Here is a 27,627-nt window from a genome sequence, read left to right on the forward strand (position 1 = left end):
TTAATACTTTTAGTTTTAAATCTATTGAATAGTAAAAAAAATTAAAAATAATTTAAATAAATAAAAATTTTAGATATATATTATTTTTATATATAAAATCATAAAAATTATTTGAAATTTGTGTAAATTTTAAATTTATTTTTAAAAAATATTAGGAGAAATGTTTTAAGATTTTATAGTTTTGCTAATTCAAAAAATCAAGAAAGTTGGTAGTGTGACATATAATTTGAAATGTAAATGTAATGTTGTTTTCATCTTCAACTCTCTTTAATGTTCTAATATTACATGCTATTTTATCTCATGGTTTTTGGGAATAGACCAATATTTAGTTTCAATATGAAGTGTATGAAATTTTTTTATTTTCTAGATTCTAGTTGATTACTTACACTATATCTTATTTTCCTTTTACCTTTCAACTCTTTATCGACACACCATATTTTCTCTTTAAATTTTGATATAATAACATTTTAATATTATTCTTATTGTTATTTCTAGTTAAGTTGAAAATGATGATTTTGGCTAAAGTTACAAACAAGTTTAATAAACCAATTGTTTTACATATTATTTATCTTCTTCAAATTAATATTTTTTATTTAACCTTGAAATATTATTTTACAAATAATGCTATATCAATTATAAATATTTGATTTTAAATTACAAATTTTAAACTATTTAAAATAATTCATTTTATATTCTAAACCAATAATTAACAATTAAACTATGCCAAAAAATCCAAATTAGATAAAGCTTAGTTTAATCTAGGTTATAGTATCTCATTATCACTCAACTAGTTAAAATAAAATAAATAAATAAATAATAATTACATCTATAATCCATTTTAAACTTAAAATTCAACCATTATAACTTTTTTTAAACTCAAATCAATAATTAACAATTAAATGCACTATAAATGTAATTACCATAAAATAAATACAACTTAGAATGACATTTTACTTGTGATAAGATATTACAAAATAAAGGATAAGATATTACAAAATAAAAGGATATTACTGACATAAAATTTGGTATTTTAAAATTGTTGTTTTGAAATATTAAATATTTATAATAACTGATTTAAAAAAAATACAACTATTAATTTAATATCAATAATTTTAACAACTACATATTAAAATAATAATTTACTAATCATATCAAATCAAAATATATATAATAACTTTTATAATTTTTCTAACCACTCTTTAAAATATTTTTCAAAACTAATTTAACATTCATCTCAAATCAAAAGTTGCATCATAACTTTTATTTATTTATTTTGAATTTAAGATGGAACCATCTAAACATTGAATTGAAGAATGAGTTGTTCCCATCAAAAGTTGCATCATAACTCTTTTTTTATTATTATATTAAAATTCTTTCTAGATTATAAAGCTGTTTTTTTTTTCTTCCAAACCTTTGAATTTAAGATAAAATAATCTAATTGTTAGATATGTTGCATCATAACTTTCTTTTATTATTATTATATTAAAGAAAAAAAAACGATTTTCTTTCTTTCTGGATTATCATACTGTTTTTTTTTCCAAACCTTTGAATTTAAGATAAAATAATCTAAATACTGAATTGAAGAATGATTGGTTTTCATCAAAATTATAACAATATGGATATTGAGTGAGATAATTTTATTTCCTATATGTGGGACAATCTTTATATGCCATTGTTGACTTTTTACCATCAACTTCTCCCCCATAAAATTAAATAATGTATATAGATCAGATTTACCATCAACTTCTCCCCCATAAAATTAAATAATGTATATAGATCAGATTGTCATATCAGGAGTTGACAGTTAAAACAAGTTCAGACAAGAAGAGAAACCAAAAAAATGGAATGTTTATTGATTCCTAAGTTGTCCTCATCATTGTACCGCATCTGATTATGACAGTAGAAAATAAAAGTCAGAATTGTGACATCATTGCAGACTCCATTTTTCTTCCTATAGGTGGCTGTGCTTTGGTTCAGACCTGTTTTCTCAGTGTTCACACCACTTCTGTATCAAGCTGCTCACTGCTAACACACCTTAGTGTCCACACACCAGCCAGCCATATAATTAATCCAACTCTGCTGCTGTAGAATGTTTCATCACTTTACATATATGGAGACTCTCAAATTGTGATTAAGTATAGGGATGAAAATAACAATAATTAATAGAGAATTATTCAATGGCTTACCTAAAAACTAATTTAATTTCTCTCTTATATAAATTTTGACCATATCTAAAAACAAAAAAAAGAACGAGGAAACATACAGGTTATAGAAAAATGGACTGGATTGGATCGAGGCTTATTTACAAAGAAAACCAACAAACTTAATTTCTTTTTAACCCTTAGGTTTGACTAATAAAACATCTTAAAACACTTTATTATGATGTTATAGCTGGGGCAAGCATGAAGTGCTTGTTTCTTTTGGGGATTAATCATACTTGCATATTTGGGGATTAATCATGCTTGCATATTAGGAAAGCATGAAGTGCTTGTTTCTTTTGGGGATTGTGTTTTTTTTCCCAAAAAAATTCTAAAACAGAAAATGGTGTTACTGCATATCGTTGCATAAAAAATTTTTGATACTATAAATTTTAACATGAGTTTTTTTTTGAATTATTAAAATTATTGTGGTATATAATTATATAACTTTTAAAACTTTTTTAACTTTTTTAATCTCAACGAATGTTAACCACCATCATCGTCATAATCTTGGTTTATTACTCATATATAAAAATTACAGAACTTATTTCTAGAAATATATATGAAGAAACCTTGAATCATTAAACTTATTGTGCTATATAATTATAGCTGTGTAACCTTTGTAATTTTAATATACTCATATAACCTTATATAACCTTTGTTTATTACTCATATATAAAAATTACAAAAATTTATTTAGAGGAGCATATATAAATATATATAAAAGACACCCAATGATAGAAATATTAATAAGATCGTGCTAAAATCTTTATACACAATCGTAATTGAATTACATGATCCAAATGTTATAGTAATTTAATTATGATTAAATGTTATACATGAGGAATGATGTGGCTAATGCTTTTACTTTAGTTGTAAGTTTATCAAATAGTGAAAAATTATTAAAATAAAAATTTAAATGAATTAGAAATTTAGATATATATCATTTTTTATATAACATTATCTTGATTTTTATATGATAATTATGATAACTTACCTATTGCGTTTTTTTAAAGAAGCTTGAGTTTTCATCGGGATTTGGTTGAATAAATGGAGACAAGGTTCTAACCTTTCTGTATATTTTTTTTCTACTTGTCTACGTTTTCACATAGAGATGTAATAGTTGTAAAGTTTTTATAAAATGGATAAATTATTTAGATGTAGAAAAAAAAGTGAGGCAACTGTATGTCATAAGGATGAAAGTTGAGATGTAATAGTCTTAAAGATATCATAAGAAAGATAAATTTTTTAGATGGGAAAAAGTGTGTAAAAAAGTTGTTGCTATAGTATATTTATCATCACTTTTTAGATTGATTGGAAGAATTATATATATATATATATATATATATTTTTTTTTCTTAAAGAAAACACATTGTTATATTTATTTTTTTGCTAAAGCAAGTGTGGATCCTTCTATTTCAAAAAGCCTAAAAATAGTGTACAATTTTTACAAACGTCCACCTGACGCCAAGGAAAGAGAAAAGAAAGAAACACCCCTGACATGAAGGGCTAAACCTCCTAGCCTTACAACAAAAATCTCAAACCCAAGGAACAACCCGCGGACTTCCCGCTACCCCAAACTCGGGAAGACCAGAACTATCTGGGCTGTCCAAAAGAAGCAAGAAGATCAACGGTTGAGGGGAAATCGCTTAGCTCAAGAAGACCTAAAATTAAGCGGTACTACCCCACCACGAAGCATGAACAAAACCAACTGTTGATCGCCTACACCACATCCTACGACTGAGAATGATATCGCACTGGCCAAGATGACCTGACATTAATGTGCGATAAAGGGTGGTTTTGGAACCTACCCCCAGCCATGTGTTGTTGATTGATTGGAATCGCTGCGATATCTCCGAAACCACTTTCCACATAAAAGCAGTGCGAGCAACAGAAAACCGCCTGGGGGGTGGTTTTACAATCTGGCACCTCGAAATCTGAAAAACCAGCTGTCAGATAAAGCTGGGTACTTCTAGCGCCTGTTGATCTCCCTCTCCTGAACTTGGTAAACCCGGTCGAGATGATCCGGGAGAAGATGAGCCCGAACATGACTCTCTGCCTCACTGGTTCGTCTTGCTGTACTGAGTTAGAACCCCCCAGTGTCAACCAATCGTGGAATTCCACCCAGCTCGATATCAGAAAACCTCCCTGTCCTCCACAGCTTGGTCTTCGCAAATAGCCTTTAGACGACTTGGAGGAATTTCTTGCCACTTTTTAGCCATTCCACCTTCTACACTGTTCACCCCTTGATTGGCCAGTAAGTCGGCCAGTTTATTGGCCTTACGTCGAATGTGGTTGAAGCTTATGGTTCGGAGGCCCTTTAGATGCATTTGTATTCTTTGATAAACCTGGATAAGTTTCCAATGATTCAAGACTCTTTCCGGCCTAGAACCACCACTGATTCTTCTTGCTATGTTGATGGTTATCTCAGAGTCTGCTTCCACAATGACATTTGAGCGATGATTCTGTGATAGAAACTCTAGACCCTGCTCCAGAGCCATCACTTCCACCATGTTATTAGTAGCTCTACCTAAATGGTAGTGGAAGATAAAAATAATATTGCCCTCGTCATCCCTTAGAGCTCCTCCATAACCCGCATTTCCCGGATTGCCTTTAGAGGCACCATCAATGTTGTATTTTAGAAAGCCTTTCGGTGGGGGTTGCCAGTAGTCCTTCTCAATAACCATGGTTATATCCTTTTTGTTTCTACCTTGAGGAGTTATCCCTTGCATTCCCAAAAGCCTGAAAATTCTCTGCTCTTCATCAGTGGGGGGATTCGAGGGGATATTCTTAACCGCAGATCTGACAGTCTCTCTGATCTGTTTCAAGATAAGTTCAAGAAGGTGATGTGCTGAAGACTTACCATTCTTGAAAATTCTTCTATTTCTTTCTTTCCAAACGTTCCAGATAATAAAGCCGGGTGTGAAGGTCCAGGCCAAATTAAGGGATTCATTCTCCTTGAAATTTTTTCTCCAGTGGTTTAGGGTATTTGTGATACTACCTCTGTCCCTGTCAGACTGCTGGAAAATTGAAGAGAACGACTCCCACAACCAAGTAGTGTAAGAGCATCTATTGAGAATATGTTCTATTGTTTCCTCCTGCTCCTCACAGAGCTGGCATCTAGAGGGCCCCATTATTCCCATTCTTCTAATATTATCCCAAGTCAATATTTTCTTGTGATGGACCAGCCACATAAAAATCTTGATCTTCATCCATCCTTGCTGCCTCCAAAGATGCATCCAGGTCTTGTCTGGAACACTATAATTCAACCTTAGTAGATAACCCTTGGCTTCCCTGAGATTAAAGGCTCCTTGCTTGTTATTACCCCATCTCAATTGGTCCTGCCCTTCTGTTTTTAAGATCATCCTTTGCTTGAGCAAGTCCCCAAGAGCTGTTGCTTTGATTTTTAGGGGGTTGTCCTCTCCACAACCAATGTTCCTCCAGCTTCTCCATTTTTCCAAGGTATGTGAAAGATCCCAAAAATATTTAACTCTGATTAACCCTTGGGCATCTATTTCCTGCTTGAGGCCAACAAAATTCTCTGTTAACAATGTTGGTTCCTGTTGCCATTTGTCGTCCCAAAAAAGAGCAAGATCCCCTGCTCTAATTTCCCAGAAACTATTATTTTGAATTAGACTTCGGTTCTCCTAGGCTCTATTCCATATGTAGGAACCTTTTATAGTTCCAGACATTCTTATGAGATCATTATTGTGCCACAAGCAGGCATATTTCTCTTTCCATATCCTGGCCCACTGTGCTTTTGGCTCCTGCACCCATCTCCACCAGAGTTTGGCTCCTAGAGCTTTACAAAGAATCTCTTGATTGTCCAGGCCAAGTCCCCCCTGAATTTTGGGTTTGCATATTTTTTCCTAGGAAACTAGGGCCCGTTTCTTTCTAGTTTCCTCCTTTCCCCACAGGAAGTTTCTTTGAATATCTCTGATTTGCTCTAAGACCCCTTTTGGAGCTGGGAGAGCTGATAACATAAAAACTGGGATGGATTGTAGAACAGCCTTGGTCAGAACTAACCTGCCGGCTAGGTTCAAGGCACGGAAGGTCCAGTTTTTGACTTTATCCTGCAACTTATTAAGGACCGGTTCCCAAATACTCTTATGCATGGGTCTGTCAGTAAGAGGAATTCCTAAATATTTAGAGGGGAGGGAATCATGATGGAATCCGAGAATTCTTGAAATATTTCTTTGGATTGCAATGTTTTTTTTTTTTTTTTTTTTTTTTTATCTGTGTAAAGGCTACTTCTATTAAAAAAGATTAAAATATATGTACAAAGAGGTCAAGACCTTAGAGGGGGCTGAAGCCATCCCTCAACCAGATATCCTGATACACATAAACCCCTTTGACAACCATCTCGGGATTGAGAAAACTTAAGACATATTTTTCAAATCCCTTACAGACAAAAGTGTGAACCAGAGCTGTGATTATCACTGCAGTACTATCGACGACTATGGCTTTACTGATAATCATTCTGCCTTTATGGCCATATACAAAATTTGACAAAAACAATAGCTTTCTGAGCCATGACCTGATACAATTCATAAGACTATAATGGCGAGTATCATTACCAAACTAGGAGCTGAAACAAAACAGAATTACCATTATCCGGAGAAGCATAACAGAAAGATGAAAAGACCAGAAGAGAGACTGCCAGCAGTGGGCATTGTACCAAATTCATCAAACATGTTTCTGAGAGTCTAGAGCATCCCTTTCCACCTGGCTAGGAGAGCCCATCCACGTGACGACCACGTTGTCTTCATCTCCCATGTCGCCGCCACCTGGAGGAGTTTCCAAATTCAGAATGCCACCGGGAGGATGCTCCGGCTCGACTGCAGGCAAATTGCGCTGTGTAGAGTCCACTGGAGGCTGAGGAGCTTCAGGCGCATTCCCCTCTTCCTGCATATTGTCACCATTGAACACAACACCAGCCACATCTCCCTGAAGAACGCTATCGTCCTGAGACTGAGATGTAGTGGTATGAACAGAGCTGCTAGGCTTATCCTCCTCCTCAGCTAGGATCACTGTAATACTGGTTGATAGAACGGGTTTATTGAGCCTACTGTGGAATTTAAAACGGGTGGTTTGGAAGGAATTGTGTGGGAAGGGCCTGCCATGATCAGAAGGCAGAGAGGACGGGGAGGTTGAGGCCAGTGGAACTATATTCTGGGGGGCAGACTGAGAGGCACGGCCACGATTACCAGTGGTGCCTCTACGGCGAGAAACACCACGACGTCGCACCATTTTCGAACTAACAGAGAGACCTGGGAAGGGAATTAAGCAGGACCAGATGGGATAGGGCCGAGAGTAGGCAAACCAGGCCGAAACCATATACCAGATGAGCTCCCAAGTGGCCAGAATGAAGCAGGGGTGCGGGAAAAAAAGCAAACGGACATGGCAGGAGCCGAGGAGAGCGATAGCATAAACCAAAAGCTTAGCCATGGATAAATCAACCTGCGCGGGCTCTCGAGCTGGGCACGCATTCATTGTCGAATGCCTGACCATTATTCTGTACACCTTGGCATTCATTTCAATTGCGGTGGGTTTATGGGATCTGCGCCAGAGTGCCAGGTGCAGGGACAGCTGCCGGCGGGGAGTAACTCCGTCTTAAATGAACCTCCATGACACCCGCATCCGGGTTCTTTGGATTGCAATGTTAGTGCTAAAGGAGAATATTTTTGATTTATAGAGGTTGACTTCCATACCTGTAGCCTGGGAAAAATCTTTAAGAATTTGTTTATAGGCCAAAGCCTCTTTGATTGTTGGAACGCCCTGCAGTAAGGTATCATCCACAAATTGTTGATGAGTCAGCACATAACCGTTCTCAGAAATTTGAAGACCTCTAATTTTTCCCATATATCTGGCTTGCTTAATGGATTACCCGAGCCCTTCCATCATAAGAATAAAGAGGAAGGGAGAAAGAGGGTCTCCTTGCCTGAGGCCTCTAGAAGGATTAAAGATTTATGAGGGGGATCCATTTACCAGAATGAAAAAGCTGGAGGAGGAGACCAGCGCCATAACCCATCTGACCCAGTTGTGGTTGAACCCAAAGGCGTAAAGAACCTTCTTTATATAATTCCAATTCACCTTGTCATACGCTTTGGCAATGTCCAATTGCATGATCATCCCTACCTGTCTTTTGCTGGTAAGCGTGTGCACCACCTCATGTGCTTGAATAATGTTGTCTAGAATCTGTCCTCATGTGCTTGAATGATGTTTTCTAGAATCTGTCTTCCCTCCACAAAACCTAATTGTTCCTCAGACACCAGCGAGGGAAGGAGAGGTTTGAGTCTATTAGCCACTACTTTGGATATTATCTTGTAAACCACATTACATAAGGCAATAGGTCTATACTTGTCTTCAGATTGAGCTATGTCCTGTTTGGGAATAAGGGAAATAAAGGAGGTGTTAAGAGATTTCAGTATCGTTTTGCTTCTCCTGGAATCCTCAACAACATTCACAATGTCCTCTTTGACAATATGCCAACACGCTTTAAAAAAATCTACATTAAAACCATTGGGACCTGGTGCTTTACCGTTCTGCATCTCTTTGAGAACCTCGCTGACCTCCTCTTCCTAAACTGGTCTATTGAAGTTAAAATTGTCCTCTCTGGACACCAGTTTGGGGATATGTCCTGTGATTCCCCTTATGGACTGATCCCTATCTGGAGTGTTTTCCCGAGTGATGTTCCGAAAATGTTGGACCAGCACAGCTTCAATATCTTTATGAGTGGTCTGCATTTCCCCTCCCTCATTTTTAATCATGGATATTCTGTTGTGAGCTCTGTTAGCCATAGTGGATCTGTGAAAAAATCTGGTGTTCCGTTCTCCTTCCTTGAGCCATTGAATTCTTGATTTTTGTCTCCAAAATATTTCCTCTTGTTTGCATAAATTTTCCCAAACTAGGTGGTATTTATCAGCCTACTCGCTTTTGGCTTTGTCAAATCCATCGTTTATCAGAGCCTTATTGAGTTCTAGAATTTTAATTTCCACTGATTTTTTTTCCTCAAAAATGTTACCAAAATCCTTCCGGTTCCATTCCTTTAGTCTAAACTTAATGTGCTTTAATATTTTATGAAGAAGGTACATCCTAGATCCTTGTATTTGCAAGTCTTCAGCCCACCATTTTTCAATGTTGCTAATGAAATCCGGGTGGGAGAGCCAGATGTTTTCGAATCTGAAGGGTCTATTCCTGGGAGAATCTATACCCTTGATTTCCAACTGAACCGGCCAGTGGTATGAACCTCCAAAGGGAAGCACTCTGGCTGTGATTTCACTATTTAGAAACATTAAATCCTCCGATATCATGAACCTGTCTAACTTAGACGCTACCAGCGCCTCTCCTCCTCTTTTATTGTTCCATGTAAAAAGGCCATTGCTTGAATCTGACTCCACCAAATTCATATTGTCTGTAAATGATTGAAACACTAAGGAGTCTTTATTGAGCACTCTGGTACCTCCCTTTTTTCCTGAGAGAGATTTGATCATGTTAAAATCTCCTCCCATGATCCAAGGTAATCCAGTTTGTCTGCTCCTGAGGTCACTAAGGGCTTCTAACAATTTGAGTTTATCCTCTAATTTTTGTGGACAATAAACATTTGTAACTAGAAAATTTTCTGAAACCCCGACAGGTTGAATGACCACTGATAGATAATTTCTTGATGCCTCTGCATCCATAATGTTGATCCTTTGGGGATTCCAAAGAGTAAGAATACCCTCCGCTGTGTTCTCCACTTTAACTTCTAGAAACTCATATCTACTGAGCCATTTGCTGTGTAGGAGTCTTATCTTCTGAATGGAACATTTTGTTTCCTGGATGAAAATCATTTCCGACATATCTTGTTTCATTCTATGACTAAGCAATCTTTGTTTTCTTCTACTTCCTAGACCTCTGATATTCTAAGATGTAAATTTCATTATTTAAAGACTTGTAAAGGAGTAACTGGTTAGGTATTTCATCTTACCTGAATCTATCATTAGCTTTCCACACTCCATCAGAAGTTCCTTCTGCTTTTTCTGGCCTCTCTTTTTACCAGTATTTCTAGGAGCTATTCCCAGGGTTGGTTTCATTGTTTTCACTCCTTTGTTTTCCAGCTTATCAGTGGTAGTTCCTGTTTCTAACCCTCTTTCCTGAGTCTTCCATAAAAACAACTGTTGTATTCTGTTGCAGTCCTCTTGGGGTAGTGAATCTATCCCTCCCGTAGTTCCCTGCATCAAGAACCCTTCCAGATCTAGGTGTTCCTTTTCTAGAATTTCTTTTAGTTCATGATCTTCCATATCTGTTTCACTTTGTGTCATTTCCATATCCATTTCTGCTTCAATCTTACTATTCATAGTTTCTTTCTTGTAACAAATATTTTGTGTTATGATGTAGTTCTCCTCCTTCTCTTTTTCCTTAGGTTCTTCCTCCATTGCTTGTTCTTCACTTATTGTATCTTCCTTTTCTTCCAGTACTTGAAACTTGTTCGTATTGTTCTTTTGCCCTTCGCTGCACTGTTGCCTTGATCCCTTTCTGCCTCCTTTTCCTTTACTTACCACTTTTTGAAAGCTATCAGTACCCTTCATAGTTCTAGGTTCTCCTTTATTGTCTACTTTACTAAGAGGACAGTCTCTAATCAAGTGACCATGTTCATGGAATTTACGACATCTGAATGGGATATGCTCATAATCCACAGTTTGGACCCATTCCTCATCAAAAACTTCCAGGATTAATTCATCTGAGAGGGTGCCTGATAGATCGATTTCTACGTAAATCCTAACATAGGAAGTATATTTACCCCTTCTAGTGGCTTCCAAAGCTTTCAAAAAGCGCCCAAGTTTATTGCCAATGACAGCAAGCGATCCATGTTGCTAGTAATCAAGAGGTAGGGAATAGAGCTTTACCCATATAGGTACCGAGGTGAATGTCTCTCTTTCTAGAACGAATTTCATTTTCCACGGCCTCATATAGAGGCTTGCTGCTGCAAAAATGTAGGGCCCCCCTTCAAATATTCTGTCTTTATCTTCTATGTTAGTAAATACCATAGTAAAAAAACCCTTTGATCCCAGATGGAGTTCAATACTGCCTTTGGGTTTCAAGTGGTATTTGATCCATGTTTGTAATGCCTTTTCAGAGGGCCAAATTCCCATGAATTTGCAGATTATGGCGTACGTCCCCATATGGTCCCTATGCTCCTGCAAAGCAGGATCATTCAACACTACTCTCAGTGTAATCTCCATTTTAGGTCTGCAGTGTCCCTTTTGATTTATGTCCCTTGTTCCCTGGTGTTAGCCTCCTGCTGCAGCAGGTTAATCATCTTTCATGATCGACAGTTTTACATGCCAAATATGTCGTACTATGCATGCTGCAATGCTCCATATTTACTACAGATGGCCAGATAGTATCCATGAGAGCAGGCTGGGCCACTGCTGTGTTCCCGTTTTGATAAAGAAATCCATTTTTGCTTTGAGGCAGTTTTTTTAGTTGGAGGTACTCAGGCTAGAGTTTACTAACATCTTTCTTATTATATAGCTCCCTATTTGTTTTTCCCTTCCCCTATTAAAATCATATAGATAAATCCCCTATGTAAATACCCCTCCCTGGCAATATAGCCATATTTTTCTAAGTCAGGGAAATCTCGGTCCATCTGGGACTGTTTTTAGCCCATCCGCGTCATTTAGGAACTGGTTTGACATCTGGTCAACCAGCAACCTCCCCCTTAAAACCCCTCAAACCCCCAAAAACCCACATTCTGCCCCTAACCCCAAAGTCCATGTACACAGACATTAATCCGCGCCTTCATTTAATCCATAAACCTTCTTTCCGAAAGTTTACAACCCACTCCCCCGCGCATTATCAAATTCGGGATATTCCTGCGAATATTCCCCGCACTAACCCTCCGTCACCTCGCATTAACCGCCAGCCGTTGGATCGCCCGCCCCACAGATCTACGGTGGGTGGGCCTCCCCTTCCCCGACTTGCCCGAAGGTTAACGTCCAGGAGTTCGACGGTTTTTCCGTCGTACTCCCGCCACGCGTCACCTCCTGGGCTGTGGCGGAGCCCCCTCCCCCGAAACCACCATCCCCCATAATCGGTGCGCCATTTACCGCATACCGCCCTGCCAGGTGACGTCACCCCCTTGCACAATCATGTCCACATCACCTCCCTTGTATAGTCACCCGCCTGCGTGGCCTCCTGCCACGTCACTGCCACGTGTCCCGCCACCGTACCTGCCACGTCATCGACCGTACGTGATGACATCATCCCGCCACGTCGCCCTGCTGACGTCATGTTGACGTCACCCACCATACAATGCTGACGTCATCAACCCTTTTTTGACGCAGAGGCGCGAAAATCGCACTTCGGAGCCCCGGAATCAAATTCTGAGGCAGTTTTTGATGAGCAATTTTGATATTTTCTGTGACGAAAATGGATCATTTCTGCGCCTTTTCGGGCTTCCTGGGGCCATATGGGGTGAAGATTCCTTGAAGATTCCCTCTGGCCCAAAAAATCCTGCGATGAGCGAGAATTCCAGATGATACAGAGGCCGAGCAGCGGCCATTTACTGGTGATTAGACACACAGCACAGCAGATCAGCAGCCCAGATTTCGTCAAAGAGTATCAGAGAAGGAGGAGACGCCAAAGAGTATCAGCCGAAGATATTTTGATGGCTCGATGCAGCTAAGAAATAATGAGCCCCTCAGGAAGTCAAATCAGGCAGCCAAAGCCCATTCCTGCACTTAAATCACAACTCAAACTTAAATGCGGGCAGACATCAAGGAACAGAAACCCATACATATTTATTTCAGAAGACACTACAGCAAGCCACCAAGGACAACATCATTCACTCATTTCCAATACGGAGACCCTCAGCGCCGCTCAAGAGATTTTTTCATTTATTTCTAGATAGAGTTAGGTCAATAAATGATGTTTTATGACCTGATTAGGTCAGATTGTAATAAAAGCAGTAGATATAAGGTTTTTCCCTATATATACCACCCTCTGTATAGTTTTAAGGGTTGGTCAATTGAAAGTTTCATTGGAGACTTGCACTATATACCTGAGTTTTTCCATAATCAAAGATTGCTGAAAGCTTGGAGAAAGAACTATCTGTTATCAATGAATGTTTTGAGAAGCTGAAGATGGAATTCCTGTGCTGCGGCCTGAAGCAATAAGTGCCTCTTATCTCTGTTCATGTGTTTTGCCATTATCTAAGTAGCAGAAAGAAAGAATAGCCTAGAACTAGTTAAATACTCTCTATGCTCAATTCCTGCTATTTCTTGATGTTTTCTTCTGACTGAATTGGTTATGAATATCGAATTCCTTCTGGCTCGTGTTTACCCCAGTTCACTTGTGCCGGCCAATTATCTAGGGATTCTTAACTGCCCCTAGGTAGCGCCTTGTTATTTTCTCTGTTAAGTTGACTGAAAGATTCTTAAGTGCCTCTCAGTGCTTAACACCTCTTCCATCCATAGAACCTGAAAGCTGCTTCGACCTCATCTATCCTGCTCCATTTTCCTTCTCTGTGTATAAAGAAATATAACAACTTTCTCATCCTTGACTCCACGCCCAATGGTTCGAGAAATTGGGACTATACTCCGCCTCTCCTCCTAAAGAATCAATTTTCCCACCAAAACGTAACAAAGAACCCCCTGAACCCAAGACCTAGCCTAAAATCCTTTCAAACAAAGTTAAATAAAAAAGAGAGAGCCCTCTCTGATTGCAGGTTGGCTAGAACCTGCAGTCCAAAGTTGGTCAGTGGTTACCTCGGCCGTATCCCTTTCTTAACCTTCGGGGACAACCTGAGTGATAACATAATGGCGACTCCACTGGGGAGATGAATCATATGTTTATTAGTGCAAATCCTCAATTTTGACCAGTTCGCCTCGTTTTCTGGAGAAAGTGTTCCTTTTCTTCAGGGTTTTTCATGTTCAGCTCTGATCTGTGACGGTGGACAGAGATCAGGCACTTTAAGGTTACATCGTCCACCTGGCGACTCCACTTCATCCTCATAATAAAGACTCCGCTGGAGAAATGAACCCGAATGAATCGAATAAGCAGATCAGGCTCTCGACTTGGACTATCGTCCAAGAGACCATGTTCTTTCTCTTGCACCAAATTTTGCTGTATATATTGTATTTTAAAAGCGATTTTATGTCAGGTTTTTGTGTTTTGCCTTTGGAAGAGATTGTTGAAAAGCCCCCTTGCACATCAGAGCAACAATTGTTGTTGAAGATCATCATACAGTCAAGGAGGAAACAAAAATGGAGCCATTGAATATCAGATTGAGGAAGACCCTGAAGCAGAAGCATATGACCAGATCATCAAAATGGATCCCCTGCCTCTTGGTTTTCAGCCGTCTGACGCATTCAAAGAAGAAGAAGACCAGTAGCCCGCATGGATCAGTCTGGCCCTATTTGAGCCAGATTGTAATAAAGGCACCTCTGCAAGAGCTGAATGACCTATTCGCTGGCACGCAGAATGATCAAAGAGATTAGTGCACGTCACCATCAACAGGCTGCAAGGCTCAGTATCGAGTTGACAATGATCTCCCAATTCCAAAGCATGGTAGTGATCCTGAACCTTTGTACAGTTCTTTTATTCAAGGATAATTTTAGGGGCGAATGTTCGCCCTTTGGCGAAATTAAGGGATTTTAAATTTTTAGTGGGCGAATATTTTGAATCATAGTACATTTTTATAAATCACCTCAAATAGCCCACCTTATTTTAAGGGAGAGGGTAAAAAAGGTAAATTTAGCCCTTGAAATTAGGACTTACAACCTTCCATTCACCCATTTTCAAGAATAGGTTTTATTTAAGTGAATCCTATGGGCCAAATACCATATTTATAAAAGAGGTATGGTAAATTAATAAAAATATAAATAAATGAGAGGTATGGTAAATAAATAAAACATTTTTTTATATTTACTCCATAAGTCACCTTATATACATGTAAGGGTGTAAACAAATAAAAATATAAGTAAAGTAGAGGTATGGTAAATAAATAAAACGTCTTTTTATACTTACTCAAAGGGTATGGTAAATAAATAAAATTATAAATAAACTATACGTATCGTAAATAAATAAAACCTCTTTTTATATTTAGTCCATAACCCTCGTTCTATTTATGAAGGCTCAAGAAAGAGGTTTTATTTAAGTGAATCCTATGGGCCAAATACCATATTTGTAAAAGAGGTATGGTAAATTAATAAAAATATAAATAAACGAGAGGTATGGTAAACAAATAAAACATTTTTTTATATTTACTCCATAAGTCACCTTATATTTACGAACACTCAAAAAATGAGTTATATTTAGGTGAAACCTATGGCCAAAATACTATGGAACAAATACCATGGACTAGATTGTTATTAATACCATGAAAAAAACCATTATTAACCCTAATATTAGAATTAATAAAAATAAAAATGGCACATGGTATTGACCAATGGTATTCACCAAAATGGCACATGGTATTGACCCATGGTATTCACCAAAATGGCACATGGTATTGACCTATGGTATTCACCTGGAATGTAGCCTATTTAAATGGGGGAATTAAACCAGCATGTAGCCTATGCTAAGATTCACTAGGACTTTACAAAGTTTTATTATTTAGTGAAAGACTCGCCAAGATCTTAGATTTTATAATTGAGTAAAATATTCGCCATGCCTGGTGAGAGATTCGCCAATAAATTATATATACATATTATATTATTGATAAAATCGCCTTCTATTTTTCCTATATACCATGTAGATTCGCCCATTTATTATATTTATAAATTTAGGGGGGTTCTTAAAATTTTCCCTGCTTTTATTTCAGCCAAAAGTTGTATATGTATGTATAGCACAGTTTTGTACAGTATTTTGAACACCCCAAAGGAGATCAGTAGCTTCCTGATTTTCTCAAAGATTGATAAAGCCATAACAAATTGTAAAATCTCAATTGGTATCATTAGCAAGCATAAGCAGCAAAGCCCACTCATGTTATTATTACTCAAGTGGCTGCATTAGTGAAACAACAAAATAAGTGCTGGATAGGGTAGGTAGGTATTTTGCAGAACACAATACCAAATGAATACAAGGCAGTCTGACCTGCTGTTCTTGACTTTTCACAAGGAAAAGCCATCCCCAAGTGGAGCCACTGTTAGCCTCCTGCTGCAGCAGGTTAATCATCTTTCATGATCGACAGTTTTACATGCCAAATATGTCGTACTATGCATGCTGCAATGCTCCATATTTACTACAGATGGCCAGATAGTATCCATGAGAGCAGGCTGGGCCACTGCTGTGTTCCCGTTTTGATAAAGCAATCCATGTTTGCTTTGAGGCAGTTTTTTTAGTTGGAGGTACTCAGGCTGGAGTTTACTAACATCTTTCTTATTATATAGCTCCCTATTTGTTTTTCCCTTCCCCTATTAAAATCATATAGATAAATCCCCTATGTAAATACCCCTCCCTGGCAATATAGCCATATTTTTCTAAGTTAGGGAAATCTCAGTCCATCTGGGACTGTTTTTAGCCCATCCGCGTCATTTAGGAACTGGTTTGACATCTGGTCAACCAGCAACCTCCCCCTTAAAACCCCTCAAACCCCCAAAAACCCACATTCCGCCCCTAACCCCAAAGTCCATGTACACAGACATTAATCCGCGCCTTCATTTAACCCATAAACCTTCTTTCTGAAAGTTTACAACCCACTCCCCCGCGCATTATCAAATTCAGGATATTCCTGCGAATATTCCCCGCACTAACCCTTCGTCACCTCGCTTTAACCGCCAGCCGTTGGATCGCCCGCCCCACAGATCTACGGTGGGCGGGCCTCCCCTTCCCTGACCTGCCCGAAGGTTAACGTCCGGGAGTTCGGCGGTTTTCCCGCCGTACTCCCGCCACGCGTCACCTCCTGGGCTGTGGCGGAGCCCCCTCCCCCGAAACCACCATCCCCCATAAGCGGTGCGCCATTTACCGCTTACCGCCCTGCTAGGTGACGTCACCCCCCCTGCACAGTCATGTCCACGTCACCTCCCTTGTACAGTCACCCGCCTGCGTGGCCTCCTGCCACGTCACTGCCACGTGTCCCGCCACCGTACCTGCCACGTCATCGACCGTACGTGATGACGTCATCCCGCCACGTCGCCCTGCTGATGTCACCCGCCGTACAATGCTGACGTCATCAGCCCTTTTTTGACGCAGAGGCGCGAAAATCGCACTTCGGAGCCCCGGAATCAAATTCTGAGGCAGTTTTTGATGAGCGATTTGCGTAAATCGCTCATCGCAGGATTTTTTGGGCCAGAGGGAATCTTCAGGGAATCTTCAAGGAATCTTCGCCCCATACGGCCCCAGGAAGCCCGAAAAGGCGCAGAAATGATCCATTTTCGTCACAGAAAATATCAAAATGATCAGAGGAGAATTCCAGATGATACAGAGGCTGAGTAGCGGCCATTTACTGGTGATTAGACACACAACACAGCAGATCAGCAGCCCAGATTTTGTCAAAGAGTATCAGAGAAGGAGGAGACGCCAAAGAGTATCAGCCGAAGATATTTTGGTGGCTCGATGCAGCTAAGAAATAATGAGCCCCTCAGGAAGTCAAATCAGGCAGCCAAAGCCCATTCCTGCACTTAAAAAACAACTCAAACTTAAATGCGGGCAAACATCAAGGAACAGAAACCCATACATATTTATTTCAGAAGACACTACAGCAAGCCACCAAGGACAACATCATTCACTCATTTCCAATACGGAGACCCTCAGCGCCGCTCAAGAGATTTTTGCATTTATTTCCAGATAGAGTTAGGTCAATAAATGATGTTTTATGACCTGATTAGGTCAGATTGTAATAAAAGCAGTAGATAGAAGGTTTTGCCCTATATATACCACCCTCTGTATAGTTTTAAGGGTTGGTCAATTGAAAGTTTCATTGGAGACTCGCACTGTATACCTGAGTTTTTCCATAATCAAAGATTGCTGAAAGCTTGGAGAAAGAACTATCTGTTATTGATGAATGTTTTGAGAAGCTGAAGATGGAATTCCTGTGCTGCGGCCTGAAGCAATAAGTGCCTCTTATCTCTGTTCATGTGTTTTGCCATTATCTAAGTAGCAGAAAGAAAGAATAGCCTAGAACTAGTTAAATACTCTCTATGCTCAATTCCTGCTATTTCTTGATGTTTTCTTCTGACTGAATTGGTTATGAATATCGAATTCCTTCTGGCTCGTGTTTACCCCAGTTCACTTATGCCGGCCAATTATCTAGGGATTCTTAACTGCCCCTAGGTAGCGGCTTGTTATTTTCTCTATTAAGTTGACTGAAAGATTCTTAAGTGCCTCTCAGTGCTTAACACCTCTTCCATCCATAGAACCTGAAAGCTGCTTCGACCTCATCTATCCTGCTCCATTTTCCTTCTCTGTGTATAAAGAAATATAACAGCTTTCTCATCCTCGACTCCACGCCCAATGGTTCGAGAAATTTGGACTATACCCTGCCTCTCCTCCTGAAGAATCAATTTTCCCACCAAAACATAACAAAGAACCCCCTGAACCCAAGACCTAGCCTAAAATCCTTTAAAACAAAGTTAAATAAAAAAGAGAGAGCCCTCTCTGATTGCAGGTTGGCTAGAACCTGCAGTCCAAAGTTGGTCAGTGGTTACCTCGGCCGTATCCCTTTCTTAACCTTCGGGGACAACGTGAGTGATAACACCTGGCTTTTGTCTTCTTCCTCTTTGTCCTTTGTGCTACTGTTTTCCTTGGACCTGGCCCCCTTTGATTCCTTCTCATTATTTTTTCCCCTTCTTCACTAGAACCTCTGACTCTTTCCAATGGTGCCTTGCCTCTACTGGCAGTTGCTTCCTTGTAGGAGGGAGTGGAGCTCCCTCCTCTACTGTGCTCCATAGGGAGCAACCTTCGAGTTCCTCTGAAACCCTAACTTCGCGCCCCCGAGTTCGCCCTTCAGCTCCAACAAAACCAGATCTAAAACACATTGTTAGATTTAAAAAGATAAAATATTATTGGAATTTTTTAGTATTTTATTTCTATGTATGAAAAATATTAAGGGAAGTGTTTTGAGATCACCATAGTTTTGTTAACTTAAAATGTCAAGAGGGTTGGTATAATAGCAAGTAACTTGAAACTTAGATTTAATTTGAGTAAAACTTGTACAATTTAAGAGAAAGTGTTTTTCATCTTTAACGGTCTTAGGGTTGTAAATGTTAGAATCTTTCATCTCATGGTGTTTTGAAAATAGAATTTCTTGTAATAATTTTTTATTTTTATTTTTGAGATTTGGGTTGATCACCTCCTTAAAATATCTTAGTTTCCTTTTCCCTCACACCACAATTCTCCTTAAATTTTGATGTAATAACATTTTAATATGATCCTTATTTTGTAAAATGGTCATTTATTTCTCAATGATCTAGTGAAGAATCAATATCCTTATGCCATCTCCCCTTAAGCTCAGGTTGGTGATTTTGGCTAAAATTACAAGTAATTTTAGGAAACCTCTTGTCTTCCATATAGTTTAACTTTTTAATTTTTTTTTATTAAATCTTTAATTTTTTTTTTCCAAAATAATAATTTATCAATTATAAATAATTTATTTTAAATTACAAAATTTAAATATTTAAATAATTCATTTTAAACTCCAACCCCAATAATTAACAATTACAAGCCATTTTAAAGTTACACATCAATAGTCAACAATTGTCACTCTTTTTAAAGTCACATTAGTAATTAACAAGTAATTACATTATCCTTTAATGGATTTACTTATCATAAAGTGAATGCAACTTAAAACAAGAGTGATAGTTTCATAACAACATAGTCCCTGAATCTTTTGATAGTTATTGATATGTTGGTGCGATTAAGGCAGTACGAGGTCCACATCTTGTCATTATTTGAGAATGCTATATTTGTACAATCATTTCCAAAAGCATCACCTCTACACAATGAAAGTTTCATCCGCACCTCCATATTTCGAAGAAATATATTTCTAACAAAATTAATATATCAATTTCATTGTGCTTCTTTTGCAGCTCTGCACTCTGCACAATGAAAGCTTCATCCGCGCCTCCATATTTCAAAAAAACATATTTTGTATTGCTTATGAAATATATTTTGTGGAATCCTCACCAAAGTTATAGAACAAATATGTGTAAATATTGATATGAAATATAAATGCATTTTTTCGTTATTTGAAAACTCTCTATGTCTGCAATCATTTCCACAAACCGAACCTCCACACTCCACACAATGAAAACTAAACCCTGAGATATGCACACTTTGCAATCGTTATAGCAATTGCCTTGAATTGCTGAAGATATAGAGAAATTGGGCATGTCTTATCTGAAATTCATATTAAGCAATTGGATTAAATGGAGACTAGGCAAAAAGCCAACAATATCATATATCAAGCAAGTGCATACTCAGAAATTTAAGTCCCAAAAAATTAATATATCAATTTCACTTCGAGGTGTGGAGAAATCTTTCACTGTGAAAAGTGCGAACATGCAATAGTGCGACGATGTGGAAGAAGCACAATGGAATCTTCTTTCGCATCTCTGCACTTTGTTGCTTCCTCCGAAAAAATTAATATATGAATTTCATTGTGGTCCTTCCACACCTCCACACTTTGCACAATGAAATCTTCATTGGTACCTTTGTACTTCAAAGAAATATATTTTGTAAAATCTTGACCAAAGTTATAAAACAGATATATGTAAATATTGATGTGGGATAAAAATGTGTTTTGTCGTTATTTGAGAACACTCTATTTCAACAATCATTTCTGCAAGTTACACCTCCACACTCCGCATAATAAAAACTAAACCCTAAGATATGAACACTTTGCAATCATTTTAATAGTTTCCCTGAACTGTTGAAGATAAAGAGAAATTGGACACATCTGGTCTGAAAGTCATATTAAGAAACTAGATTAAATGGAGGCGAGGAAAATAGCCAACAATATTATATAGGAAGAAAATGCATACCACAAAATTAATATATCAATTTCACTCAAAGGTGCATAAGAATCTTTCATTTTTCGGAGTGCAAAGGTGCAGATGAAGCAAAATGAAAGTTTTCTCTACACCTCCACAATCCACACAATGAAAACTTCTTCACACCTTTTCACTTTGCACAATAAAAGCTTCCTTCGCACTTCGCATAATGAAATTAACTGAATTAAAAATAAAATATTAAAACATATAATATATTTCAAACTTTAAAAGATTAAAATATATAACATATTTTGAACTTTATAGTAAGTAGAACAATAAATATTTTATAATTAAAATAATAAAGTTTGTCATACATTACAATGTTTTCATTGAATTTTTTATTGACCATCACTATCACTATGTTAGTGTTGTATTCTTGAGAGACGTATGCATGAAATCCAAAACTATTATCGAACATTCATTTTTATTCTGATAAATAACACAAATTTAGATGTAATATAAAATCTCAAACCATATCCTCAAAAACTTATGCAAAACATTATCACAAAATTCTCCACAAAATTGGTGAATAGACTCAAAATTGGAAAAGAGTAATCAATCTTTATGCTTGAGAAGTTTTGAATAGTAAGAAACAAAGATACAGTAACAAGAAATGTATCTAGATTCAAATACTAATAATCATAGCTATGATTAAAATAAATAGGATATATTGAATAGATATTTGCGATCCATGTAGGAATTTACAGGGTAAGTTGCTCAGACAGAACACCAAAGGACACCGCTTACAAACAGATCACAGATCAGTACGCCAATATTATTGACACGGTTAAAACCATCAAAGAGGGAAACAGTCCACGGACTAAGCCAACATAGCCACTTCAGGCAATTTATTAATAAAAGAATGAAAATTTACATAAGCTTCTCTCATGAACAGTTACCCTACAAATGACCCTCCATGCTCTTTAAATAGAGATCATGGACCAATCAGGTGTTAAGCCATGGATCAAGTGTTGGTAATACCGAGGAGAGAATGAACCGTCGGATCACTACATATCGTGACCGTCGGATTGTAAGTTACAAAAGTACATAGTAAATAAACACACTTTACCTAACTCTATACTAGACCAAGTTATACTTAACTATTTCCTATGTGTCGGAATATCCTAACATCCACCCTTAAGAACAACTTGGCATAGGATTGAAGGATGTAAAAAATATGACAAAATAGGAAAAGGAAAGAGGCATTAGAGCATATCCCCCTTAGTGACAACTTTCTAAACTCCAACCATAAATTGAAGTTTAGTAAACTTTGCCTCTGTGAGAGCCTTTGTAAAGATGTCTGCAACTTGATCATCTGTTGAACAATATTTCACTTCAAGAACATGGTCATGAATGAGCTTTCTGATGAAGTGCATGTGTAGTTCAATGTGTTTGATGCGGTGATGTTGGAATGGATCTTTGCATAGTTGAATGGCACTTTGATTATCACACCAAAGTGTAGTCGGATGCTGCTGCTGTTAGGTCCTTATAATACTAGTGATTCCCCCATTACTATTGTAGTTGCATCCCTTATTAATATTGTTGTGCCCCTATTGTCCGCATATTGTTATTGCTGTGCCCCATAGAATCCCTCTATTGTTATTTTTGTGCCTTTATATTATTATTGTTAGGTCGGCTTGGTTATAGTGTGACCCCTTAGACTCTTATGTATACAAAGGAGGTTTTTTCATTTGTATCATCCAAGAATTGTTCATTTGTGTAATGTAAAGGAGGTTTCCCCCTCGAAGAGGTTGAATTTTAAGGTGTTGATCTATCTTTTCTATCATTTTGTGAGTTGGTTTCATAACATTTGGTATCAGAGCTTTGGATTCTAGAGTTTCGCTGCTCCAAACAGGTCATCATAGAATTTGTGCTATAAATTTTTTTCTATGACGTTTCAGACGCTAGAAAAAACCCATTTGGGATGCAATCATTCTGAACCTCGGGTCCGAATTTCAGAGATTTTCACACTATATTTGCAGAGATATGATTTGAGGAAGTTTGCCTTTTTGAAGACTCCCGAATTACATTCCAAACAGGTGATCAGGGGAAAATCCTCATAACTTTTGTTTTGAGCATCAGATTAAAATTTCGTAAGAAGATATAGAAATATAACAGATTGTAGTTTCTTGTGTATATTTTTTAGATCCAAAGGTCAAAACAGTGACACGTGGCACTTCATACAAGTTCACTCTTCTGAAAAGGTATATAATCAGGTCATCTTGGGAGATTGTGCATAACTCTTTCTTGGAGAATCGAAATTTGATTTGACTGGTGGCATTGGAAAGAGGATGCAAAGGGCTACTGTAGATCACAATTTCAAAACTAGATGATCCAAAATTATAGAGATACATCAGATTCAATATCGAGCTCCTACAAAGTGAAAAAATGTGTGTAGTTTTTTTTTTAAATTTTGCATAAGCTTGGTTTGAAAATTTAGTTTGAAGGAATTCAAAGGGCATAGTAAAGCATTATTATTGGTAATTTATGCCCCGAGGAAAGAAAATGCAAACACCTAGTAAGCAACTTGAAAGCTCTAGCATGACTCATGAAGAAGAGAAAGAAATGCAACATGATATATCAAAATTACGATACCAAGTGAAACAAATGTCACTCGCACAAAAAGTAATAGAATCTAAGATGGATGGTTTAAAGAAAGATGTAAAAGCTAAGATGTATGGCGTGGTAGCTAAGATGAATGATGTGGAAGCTAAGATGGACGATTTGAAGATATATTTGAAGACAGACATGGAAGATTTGAAGACAAATTTGACAAAGTTTCTACAAGAAATGCTTATTAATGGTGAAAGGGTAGTAAATGAAACTCATGATGAGAACAAAATAAATGTTAATCATGATTTCATAGACTCTAACGTTGGATCGAAGAACCACCATATTTCAAAAATCGATATGAGGAAGTTTGATGGCAAGGATCCCGCAACATGGATACTACAGATGGAGCAATTTTCTGATCTCCATAATGTGCAAAACACACAAAAGGTACGTATTGCAACTTTATATTTGGAACCAAATCAGTTTGTATGGTATCAATGGCTTTGATCTCATAAAAAAATTGTCACTTGGGCAATTTTTACGGAAGAAACCACAACACATTATGAGGATACAAAAAACAACACCTCTTTTAGCCAATTGAGAAGTCTCAAACAAAAGGGTTCAATGATGGAGCACATTGAGGACTTCCAAAAATTGAACATAAGGGTAAAAGATATTCCATAGGAGCATAGGATTGATGTGTTCATAGGGACTTTAAAGGATAATATCCAACATGAGGTTTTCCTTTGGGAACCTGATTCATTGGAGAAGGCATTTAGGTTAGCAAGAAAAATGGAAAGCAAAATTATGGAAACCAGGAAGCCTACCACTCACAAATATAACGATGGAAGTGTTGTTAACCCTAGCCTTCCACAACCTATAAGTTTGACATCACAAAAATTGGAAGAAAAAGGAGCAAAAGGGCTTTGTTACAGTGGTGATAACAAATACACTAAAGGTCATAAGTGTGCTGAGAAGAAATTATTCTACATGGATTGTGAAGAGGAGGAAGATAAGGAACAAGAAATGTCAAAAGAAGAGGATATACTCTAGGAACAAACCCTAGATAAAGAAGTACTGAATCTAACCATATCTTGTAATGCATTGGCTGGAATTACCACTCCTCAAACTATCAAGATAGAAGGACATATCAAGAAGAAAAAGGTAATAGTGTTGATTGATTCAGGAAGTACCCATAATTTTATTCATTGTAAGATAGCAAAAGAATTGAATTTCTTCCTATATCCAGCACCAAAGTGTCAAGTGATGGTTGCAAGTGGAGGAACCATAAATTGCTTAGGAAAGTGCCATAATATCAAGCTATCCATGGGAGAATATGTATTGAATAGCCCAACGCTTTACATTCCAATGGGAGGTGCTGATGTTGTACTAGGAGTCCAATGGCTACAATCCTTGGGTACAATAGCTTTTAATTTTCAAGAACTTTTCATGAAATTTTCCGCGGAAGGAAAGGAAGTTGAATTAAGGGGTATTGCAGGGAAACCGGGAAAGATAATCAGCTCTAACGGTATGACAAAGCTTCTAAAAAAGGAACAATGAGGTGTAATTGCACAATTATGTTCGCTAGATGTTTCCACATCAAAATCATTTATTTCTCCAGATCTCCAAAATGTCTTGGACAATCATTCCAAGGTATTTGAGACTCCCAAAGGTCTCCCACCTATTCATGATCATGATCATGCTATTTATTTGATTCCAGGAAGTGTTCCTCCAAACATCAGGCCGTACAGATATCCCTATGCCCAAAAGAGTGAAATTGAACGTATGGTTGCAGAAATGCTAGAGGCTGGTATAATTCAACCTAGTCAAAGTTCTTGCTCTGCTCTAGTTGTATTGGTGCACAAGAAGGATGGATCATGGCGCATGTGTCCAGATTATAGGGAGATCAACAAGCTCACTATTAAAGATAAGTTTCCCATTCATGTCATTGATGACTTATTGGATGAGTTGCATGGATCAATTTACTTCACCAAGTTGGATCTTCATCCAGGATATCATCAAATCAGAATGAAGGTTGAAGACATTCTGAAAACAACATTTAAAACTCATGAGGGTCATTATGAATTTTTGGTCATGCCTTTTAGCCTTACCAATGCACCTTCTACATTTCAAGGTTTGATGAATTCCATTTTCAAACCCTTCCTTAGAAAATTTGTGTTAGTATTTTTTGATGATATACTAATCTACAACAAGTTTTGGAAGGATCATGTTGAACATGTTGACAGGGTGCTACAACTATTGGAGGAGAAACAATTATATGCAAAAGGATCCAAATGTTTCTTTGGAGTACAAGAGGTGGAATATCTGGGTCATATTGTATCTCATGAAGGAGTTAAGGTAGACCCTAGCAAAATTAAATCCATTAAGGAATGAAAAATCCCCACATCCATAAAGCATCTGCGAGGATTTCTTGGGTTAACAGGGTATTATCACAAGTTTGTTAAGAATTATGGGAGAATAACAGCACATCTAACAACATTATTGAAGAAAGATGCATTTTCATGGACTCCATAAGCAAAAAAGGCCTTTGAACATCTTAAAGAGGCAATGTGCCAAGCACCGGTCTTAGCTACACTAGACTTCACAAAAACCTTTATTGTGGAATGTGATGCTTCAGGAAATGGAATTGGTGATGTTTTAATGCAAGATGAAATACCCATTGCTTTCGAAAGTCGTCAAATCAAGGGAAAGTATTTACACAAAGCTATTTATGAGAAGGAAATGTTGGCAATACTACATGCACTTAATAAATGGCGACCCTACCTAATGGAAAGACACTTCATGGTAAAAACGGATCATGATAGCCTTAAATACTTTTTAGAACAAATATTATCCTCTGAAGAGAAACAAAAATGGGTCACAAAGATGTTGAGTTATGACTTTGAAATCATCTACAAAAAAGGGAAGCAAAATGTTGTGGCAGATGCACTCTCAAGAAAGGATGAGGATGTGGAAGCATTGTTGTGCACCATTTCTATTATCCAACCAGATTAGATAAATGAAGAAAAGGAGGAATGGAAGAATGACGAAGAAGTGTGGACATGTATTCGAAAGTTACAACAAGATTCCAGTACATCTGATACATTTAGCTGGAAAAATGATTCGTTATGGTACAAAGATCGCTTATACCTCTGTAAGAATTCCCAACTCAAACAAAAGATTCTTAAGGATTTGCACACTTCTCCCTTAGGAGGGCACTCAAGATTTTTAAAAACTTACCACAGGGTTAAGAAGGATTTTTTTTGGGATGGCCTTAAATCGAATATTCAAAAGTTTGTGGTAGAATGTTTGGTTTGCCAACAAAATAAAGTTGAAACAATTAAGACCCTAGGTCTATTACAACCTTTATCCATTCCAGGCCAACGTTGGGAGGAGGTTTCAATGGATTTTATCATAGGTTTACCCAAGTCTGAGGGAAAGAGTTTCATCATGGTGGTAGTTGACAGACTTACCAAGTATGCACACTTTTGTGCATTATCACATCCATTTAAAACCAATACAGTTTCTACTGCATTTATGGAAACAATTGAAAAGCTACATGGAAACCCAAAGATTATTGTAAGTGACAGAGATCCCATTTTCACTGGAAATTTTTGGACAGAATTATTTTCTTGTCTTGGTACTCAGTTAGCTCATAGCTCATCTTATCATCCTCAATATGATGGGCAAACTGAGATAGTAAAAAAATGTTTAGAAGGATATCTTCATTGCTTTGTATCTGATAAACATACACAATGGGTCAAATGGTTGCCTCTGGTTGAATGGTGGTATAACACTTCCTTCCATACTGCAACAAAAATATCCCCATTCATGGCACTTTATGGATATCAGCCACCATCCATCACATCATATTTAAGAGAAAATTCTAAGGTTCAAGCAGT

The sequence above is a fragment of the Pinus tabuliformis genome, chromosome Q, assembly GCF_031772625.1.
Source record: "Pinus tabuliformis cultivar Carrire ecotype Pingquan chromosome Q, CPIR1, whole genome shotgun sequence".
Classification (NCBI taxonomy): Eukaryota; Viridiplantae; Streptophyta; class Pinopsida; order Pinales; family Pinaceae; genus Pinus; species Pinus tabuliformis.